The sequence below is a fragment of the Apodemus sylvaticus genome, chromosome 16, assembly GCF_947179515.1.
Source record: "Apodemus sylvaticus chromosome 16, mApoSyl1.1, whole genome shotgun sequence".
Lineage (NCBI taxonomy): Eukaryota > Metazoa > Chordata > Mammalia > Rodentia > Muridae > Apodemus > Apodemus sylvaticus.
Genome location: NC_067487.1, coordinates 4,735,052 through 4,743,545, shown reverse-complemented (window position 1 = coordinate 4,743,545; position 8,494 = coordinate 4,735,052).

Below are 8,494 nucleotides of genomic sequence, written 5' to 3'. Positions count from 1 at the left end.
CTGGGAAAATCACACCCCTGCTAGATCACAAGGAAAATCACAGTCAACTGTTTAGGACAATCTGAAGCAGCCCCATATCCCACATCTGGGATTAAAGCAAAAACAAATGCCTGCAATATTTCTGTTTTGCAAAGAAACCATAATGCTAAAATTATCAATGTGTGTGTGTGTGTGTGTGTGTGTGTGTGTGTCATGATTTATATGTAGAGGTCAAAGGACAGCTTTTGAGAGTGGGTTCTCTCCTTCCCCTTTAGTGGGACTCAAACTCAGATCAAGCTTACAAAGTAAGCTTTTTCCTGCTGATCAATGTTGCCAGCCCCTTTTATTTAAGGTTTGACACAGAATCTCTCTCTAGCCTGAAGCTTCCCAAGCAGGCTAGACTAAATAACCAGGGAACCCCAGGAGTCTGCCTTCTCCTCAATACCAGGATTACAAATGTGTGCTGCCATGCTGGCTTTTAATGGGGGTCTCGAAGATCAAACTCAAGTCCCCAGATTGAACAGTAAATCAGTCCTCCAAGGTTTCTTAGTTTCTGAGTAAATATTCAACTGTTGGAACGAAAACCAAAATATTGGGTTTACTGTTACAATAGAGTTGAGGATAGCTTGAAGAGGGCATGAGGAGGAGGAGGAGGTTGGGGAGGAACATGGGGGTCAGGCTGCACAGGAAGCTCACGCCTCGCCTCTGCTATTCCTTAGCATTCCCCTACAAAGATACTGCTGCTCCCTCTGAGGTTCTTTTTGGAGGAATGGTTGCAGCTGAGACCCTGTTTCCAATCCTTCTGTAACTTAAGACAAACAATTTCCAATCCCCCAGTAAGTTAAGCCAGCAGAGCTCCCTACTTCTTGCTCTAAGGCACAATTAAGTGTCAGCAGGACCCCCTCTGAGAGTTCACTGAAAACCCCAAACTAGGCTGGGATGGAGCCTGTCATGTCTTATTGAGTATAATTATCCCAACAGCTGATCCACTGCTGACACATCTGTCCTTTCCCTCTGAGGAAGTGGGAAATGCACCCACACATGGTAGTGCTTTCAGCTGGGGATGTGTCTGTCTGCATCACAAGGATCACTTTGCACTTAGATGACAGCAAGAAACTAAAGCTACCAAAGTAGCAGCTTATTGCCTTAAAGTTATAACACTTTCTGTTTCAAAATGTTTGGGTATTACTTCCTCACTGTAGCCTGTAAGCTAAACACACAATTAGAGACTATTCCACATCACACATCTAAGGCATAGTGATAACCTGGTTTGCAGTCACATAGTCTGTCTTAGAGCCTGGCTGGGGAGAAAACAGAGATGACTCCAGAATACCAAGTCTGGGTAGAATGGGAGTAGGCTTACCATGTCAGCCCTGAGTATCAGGGACAGAGGTGAAGAAAACAAGGTCACTGCTTCAAGGCTGGCTATGTTTCCTATGAGCCAACTTTGACCTGAACCATCAGGTGTGGGAGACAGTAGGCTTCCCCATCTTAGGAACTCTGTCAGATCTGCAATACCTGACATTGGGTATGAGAAATTTTGTTCTGTAAATGAGTAGAGGAATCCCTGTCCTCCCTCTAGCATACCATAGGAAAAGGACACCCAGCCTTAGGATTGGCTATAAGATACAGGAAGAGAGACATATTGCCAGAGGGAGACACAAGGGAAGGTTTCACCTTTCTGTGTATCTCTGCAAAAGACATTGAGGATGGTGGTGTAGTTCTCTATACCAAGACACATACACAAGTGTCTTTAATAATGATTTGTGAAACAACCTTTAAAGCACAGTTTTGGCTCCTCTCTCCCTAAGCATTTGTGATAGTATACTTATTTTAAAGTACTGTTGTTGAGGAACAGAGAGTTGGCTCATCAATTAGGAAACAGTGTTGCTCTTGCAGAAGACCCAGGTTCTGTTCCAAGCTCCTGCATAGTGCTTCACAACTGTCTGATACTCCAGGGGATCCCACATTCTCTTATGAGCCCCATGGGTGCTGCATGCATGTGGTTCAATTACAAACAAGCAGGCAAATTCTCATACACATAAAAATGAAAACCTTAGTATCTCAGGATGAGCAAAAGCATAAATGTATATCATAAGGTATTGATGTCTTGATACTTTGGCTTATTTCAAAATTACACCGTTGAGTTGACAGTAACTATAAGTTTAAAAAAATAAGCATAAATGATGGGAAAACCCACAACTAAGTGATGAGCTTGGAAATGGCACAGACCCTGAAAAGCACGCAGTACATTGGCAGCTTCACCCCAGTAGGTTCTATTTGTCCGTAGTCATTTCTGCATCTGTGTGGGTTCTACTTTCCATGGTGGAGAGCCACATAATGTCAGCAGGTGGTAATCCTGAAGGTATGGCAGGGACCTGTGTGCTGATGTCCTTCAGAACACGATTCTGTGACTGGGATTTGGGAGAAACTGACAAACAAGTATACGTTTGATTTGATTTGTTTGAGGTGCAGTGACCTGGTAATGCCAGTCTGTTTATTGGATGTGAATTTTGTTGCTGACCAGAGTAAAGTGATAACAGCTTCAACTCTATTACCCATTTAGGTCTGTAATGCTCCACCATGTGGGCAGTAGAGCCTTTCTGGAATTGCAAAGGTCAAGACAACCTTAATATGCAGCTCACTTGTGGCTGGGAGCTATTTAAGCATGATGACTGTATTGTCTGTGCCAAACATGGCTGCATGCTGCATGAGTTACTGGAACCAGAAGTAGGTAGGAAAGATGTGACTGCAACCCCATGCATGCCATTTTTAGTATGCCTGGGATTGCATCCACTGGGATAGCATCCAGTCTTCCAGGAAGCCATGGGCAAAAGAGACAGACACAAGGCCCAGACATCTCTGTCTGAGGTAACTGGAGAATAAATACTGAATACTCACACTCAACTTCTGTTTTCCACTTGTCTAGTCCAGGATATCAGCAGGCAATGGTACCACTCACAGAAGATGAGTCTTCTCACCTCAATTATGGGAATCAAGATGAGCCTAGATGACCTTTCACGGCATGCCCAGAGGCACATCTCCCAGAGATCCAAGATTCTATCAGATTGTCAACTACCACAAACTACCACAGCCCCCATTCACAGTCACAGGGACTTGTCAACATGTTCCTCTTGCTTTCACCTGCCCTTCTCCACTGACAGGTTCAGCTATACGGCAGCCACAGACCAAAGGGGCAGGAGCCATGCCTCAAAGCTGCCCCCTCAAGGAGGCTCTTAGAGAAGAACATGCCCTTGGTCTGTGACTATTGATTAGGGACCATCTTTCTATGGAAATGCCTGGCATCTGATGTCTGCTCATGGATCAAACAGGCACTGGCTTCATGTGGTGACTAGAGGCTTCATTTATCAACCTCCTCAGGGTGGGTTTTCTCCAAGGTCATGGGTCTGTACAGAGACACAGATGTGCAGACATTTTTCTCCTTCCTTGATTCAGATCATAGAGACAGAAGAGACAGGTTTATGAAGACCAGAAAGGAGGACAGGGAAGTGCACCAGGGGAATTCAGGACAGCAACTATGGGCAGAGCTCCTGGAAGGAGAAAAGAGCACATGCAAATTGCTCTGGGGTAATATATGAAGAATAACAGCTGCTATGTCTCAAAGAGAGCCAGCAGCTTTGTAGGTGTGAGCCTGGAGCACCACAGCCACTCAGGCAGGGCATGAAGTGACAGTTCAGATGGAGCCTTCCATTCTAGTGGAGTGGGCATTCAGGGAGTGTTAGGCAGATGTAGATGGGATGCCAGGGCATCCTTTGCAGTTGTAGAGAGGTCTTAGGCTGTGTGGATAGCAGCTGCATATGGAAACAAGGAGGTGAGTCAAGGACTAAAGACTGTGTATCTGAGTTTGGAGAAGTTTGGAGAAGTTTGGAGAATGCCAGCTTGGGCAGGCATTGGGAGTGGTGATAGCAGAAGGAACTTTCTGGATATTGGTAGACACAGGCATCCTAGAGTGGAGGAAATAGAGTGCTATCCTGCCACTGAGATGTGAGAGGTCCAGAGCCAGGGAGGTAGAGCAGCTAGGAGTCAGACTAAATGTGACTTTGTCTTCCAATTCTAGAACGGATACTCAAATCAGCCCCATTATTCATTACTGAGTACTCATGTGAACTAGAGAAATCTTCAGGTTTTTATGCCTATTACATAGGTGAGTATTCCCAAAACTTCTAGAGCCTAGATGGAAAGAGGCCCAGCTTTACATGCAGGGCTAGCTACACACGGGGCTACACCCCACATAGCCAATCTGTGCACCCAACTGTGTTAGCTGGCACATTGTGTTAGATACAACTGGGCTCTTTTTAGCTTTCTTTGGACTCTGTGGTAGTAGAAAATTGGGGTCTCTGCTCAGATTTGAGGTTATCCCAAGTTTTTGAATGTAGTACAGGGATTCAGAGTATATTCCTGATCAGATCAATAGAAAGTAAAATTGTCACTAATGTCAAAAAGTGGATTCTATTCCAGGAAGGTGGGGTTGCTTCACTCCCCACTCTCCTAATTGCACCTGTCATAAGGATCTGGGTGTGATGAGCTAGGAGGGAAGAGGAGAGATGGAAGTCTTTTGTCAGGCTACAACAGTGGGAAACATGGTTGTATATTAGGTGCCATCGTTAATGATAAGATACAAGTTACTTCAAGTACATGTGCGTGTGCGTGTGCATGTGCGTGTGTGTGTGTGTGTGTGTGTGTGTGTGTGTGTGTGTATGTGCGTGTGTGAGAGAGAGAGAGAGAGAGAGTGGGTCCCACACCATGCCAGCTGCTGCTGCCACCGCCCCTGCTGAGCCAGAGCCCTGGGCCCCCCACCATCAGGGCAAGCTGTTGAGATTGCCAGTGTGTGCTACTCAGGGACAATGAGCTGATCAAGGGCCCCTCTCATCTGAGAGAGTGAAAATCAGTGCCCATGGTGAGAACAGCAAACGGCACACGGAACAGATGGCAGGATGCCGGCTTGGTTCTGTTTCTGGGGCTGTTTACATTCTTAAGTGACTAGTTTTGACGTGTTATACTACTAATGAAGCTTTTCAGTGTGACCTGGAAAACACAGCACTGCAGCTGGGCTGTGTGATCCACACTAGAGCCCTGGGAGGTTTCTATTCGAGCAGCAACCATTGAGGAGCCCTGGCCTAGAAGGGAAATGACCAGTGCTTGTCAGGATGGGCCACGAGGAAGGACATCCTGGAATGATCAGTCACTGCTAAAGTCACCATGGTCCTGAGACTTGTGCCTTGGCAATTTCTCTCTAGTAAATTTCTTTTGCTACTTCCATTGATGAACTAAATCTAAAGCACTGTCATGGTGCATGCCTCTGAAACTCACTCCTACATAGAGAGGAGAGGGGCCATGCCACTTCAGAGTGTGCATAGCAGACACTGTACACTTATTTCCCTATCCAGGTATGACAATTAAGATCTTGGGCCAAGGTATCCACAGCATGACTAGAGTGTGCACATGCTGCAAAATATGCTCTTACTATAGTAGGTGGTCTCCACCATCATGACATACACAAGTACATCCACCCCACTGCCCCTGCAGTTGTGATAATGTTTGGCACCAGTGTTGTCAGGGTTGCTTACACTGCTGTGGTTGTTCCTGCTGCTGCCATTGTGGTTGTCAGAAACCACAGTGGCTGTGTCATTTCTGCAGCAGACACTCACAGCAATGGGAACCATAGCCACAACAGCAATGGTAACAGTAGCCACAACTAGAGCACCAGATGTAAGACCTATAGTAACAGTAACACAACAAAGACTATCCACAGCATAACCACAGCAGCTACTCTTAGAGCAACTGCAGAGCACAAAACATGCAAAAGCTATTGCTTTTGCTCCTCCTCCTCCTCCTCCTCCTCCTCCTCAATTCTGTTTGCTGTTGCCTCTCCAGGCATGTCTTGTGCTCTATAGTTACTCTTGTTGTGAGCCTGGCTGCTGTGGTTGTTACACTGTCGATAGTCTTTGTTGTGATACTGTTACTATCGGTCTTGTACCTGGTGCTCTGACTGTGGCTACTGTTGCCATTGCTGTTGTAGCTGTTGTTCCCTTCCTGGAAGTGTCTGCTGCAGAAAATGTCACAGCCTCTCCCTTAGCCAGGTTCTTGTCCTGCGTATGTGGACAGTTATGAGCACAGAGAGGTAGGGCAAGTGAAGCAAGTATTTCTGAGTGATGGTCAAAGGTCTTGGGACTAAATAGAAGCACCTGAGTGGCAAACTGAGTGGGCTCCCTGAGATGATGCTAAATTGAGGAGTTTCTATAGGCTTAGATTGTGTGACTAAGTTGATTGTCAGTTCAACAGAATGTTATGGGCTTTGGGGCATGCTTGTGTGGAATTATCTTAAGTTAACTGATAAAGGAAAACTTTCTTAATTGTGCGTAGAACCACTCTCTGATCATGGGATTCTGAACTGTCAAGTGGAGCTGAGCAATAGAAAGCATACATTCACTGTTCTTTGCTTCATGACTGTGGTGGATATGACATGATGTAATGCTTTTGTTGCCTTGACTTCCCCCACCAGGACAGGATGCACCGCCAAACAATGTGCAGAATAAGCCTTTCTCCCTAAATTGTGTTTATCAATATTTGATGCTACAGAAAAAGCACTAAGACAGGTGTGTGTGTGTGTGTGTGTGTGTGTGTGTGTGTGTGTGTGTGTGCAATCAGGGGAGAATCTGCCCAACCCAGGAGTTCACTTAGAAGAGAATCTGCTAAGCTCAGGTAGGGCTTGACCTATCTTCTCTCCCATGATGTTGCAGTGAAAAATGGGGGTGGGCCAAAGAAAATAGGGTAAACACCCAGTTTTCCATGTTTTGGACACTGGCTCTCATCATAGCCAAGGCTCTCCTACCTCCATCATTTTACTATAGATATTGTAATTGGCCTGGAAGGAACAAAGACATTACAAAAAAAGAGATATTTCTATTTTCATGTAATTGAAATGAGTGACCCAAAAGGATTGGAATTTCTCCCAGGAGTGTCATGTTACGAAAAGAAAAAAATGGGACTCTGATTCCAGGCAAAAGAGGAACTTGTCTACCAGGAAGCTATCTCACATGGTCTGATAGCTTTTTAGACCATTTGCAGGTCAGACTGGAGCTCAGACAATGAAGTTTGGCAGTAATTTACTGCACCTCTACCAGGGCTGATATATTCAAACACCTCTTGCCTTCTATTTAAACCTAAACTTCATGTCAGGACCCTAAAGATAAATTAGGACTTGGATGTTCCTTTCCCAACTTGGCCAAAATTGAATAAATCTTCTTTTCACTGTTACTTGTATATTTAATTGGTCTATTGAGGATGGGTTACTGAACTTTAGCTTGCCACCAGGCTTTGGCCCTACTAAGCAAATGTTAACATTTGTCACTGTTGTTGATGGTGTTGCTGTTGAGCTACTACTGCTGTGGTCATTAGTAGTTTACATTGATTCTGATGCTGGGGTGATTGGTTGCTGCCACTGTCACTGTGAGTATTACTCTGGGGCACATTTCCCCAGTGCATAGAGTGCTCACAGCGATACCTGTTTGCATTATTTACAGATCTTCCTCTTGCTGTTTCTGCTAAACTGTGAGCCCCAAAGCATGTGCACACCCAGGTCCTGGCAGGGGCCTTGTCCACCTGTGCTTCCCTAATGGCACACCATGCCTTGCTTTTGTTTCACTGAATGGGCAATACACATAGATGTCTGAAGAAAGGAAGAGCAAGGAGAGTAATTTGTCCTCACAGGAAAAATTGAGAAGGTGGTGGTGAGTGGCCTGCTGGGAGATCAAGGCCAAGGAGAACTTTGTTCTAGAGCATCTGTACACATAGGAACAAGGCAAGATAGTGCAAAGTTTCTTCCATCTTGGTGAGGGCATTTTAGGTTTGACTGGAATTTGATCTCCTTGATTGAAAGCCCTGTGGAAAATGACTGAAATCTCTTCTAGGATACTGAGTTAAAGATGGCCCAGCTAACTTATCTTGACAACTGCCTGCTTGTGGAAAACCTCACCCTCAAACTAACACATTATCTTAGCTTCTGTTATACCTCTTGCTTACATAAAATCTCCCCATGAGAGCATCTGAGTAAGAAAACAGTATGTGGTTTTTCTGCCTTTTAAAGTCATTACTCTTAAATACTCAGAGATACAGTTAAGTCTTGAATATCTGAGTGCAATCCCAGCCGTCTGGATTACATAGTTTATAGCTATAAACTATGTCTGAGGGGTATTCTCTGGTGGGGTGCCTTTAGCAGCACACTATCACTAAAACTCACACCATATTTCCAGGATAGCATGGTCTGGGCTGTGTGGACTTTTAACTGAATCATGTGGCTGAATGAATGGCTTTCAGTATTAAGGTTCAACTTTCATCACATTTGCCTTCTGAAGATGAGTCCAAACCCAATGATACCAAAATGTAGGTAGGTATATAGGGTCACCAAAAAGTAATTTCTTACCACCTGTGAAGTATCAACATTCAGTGTTTAGAAATACTGATGACAGGGTTGTCATCTAACAGTGGCCTCCTC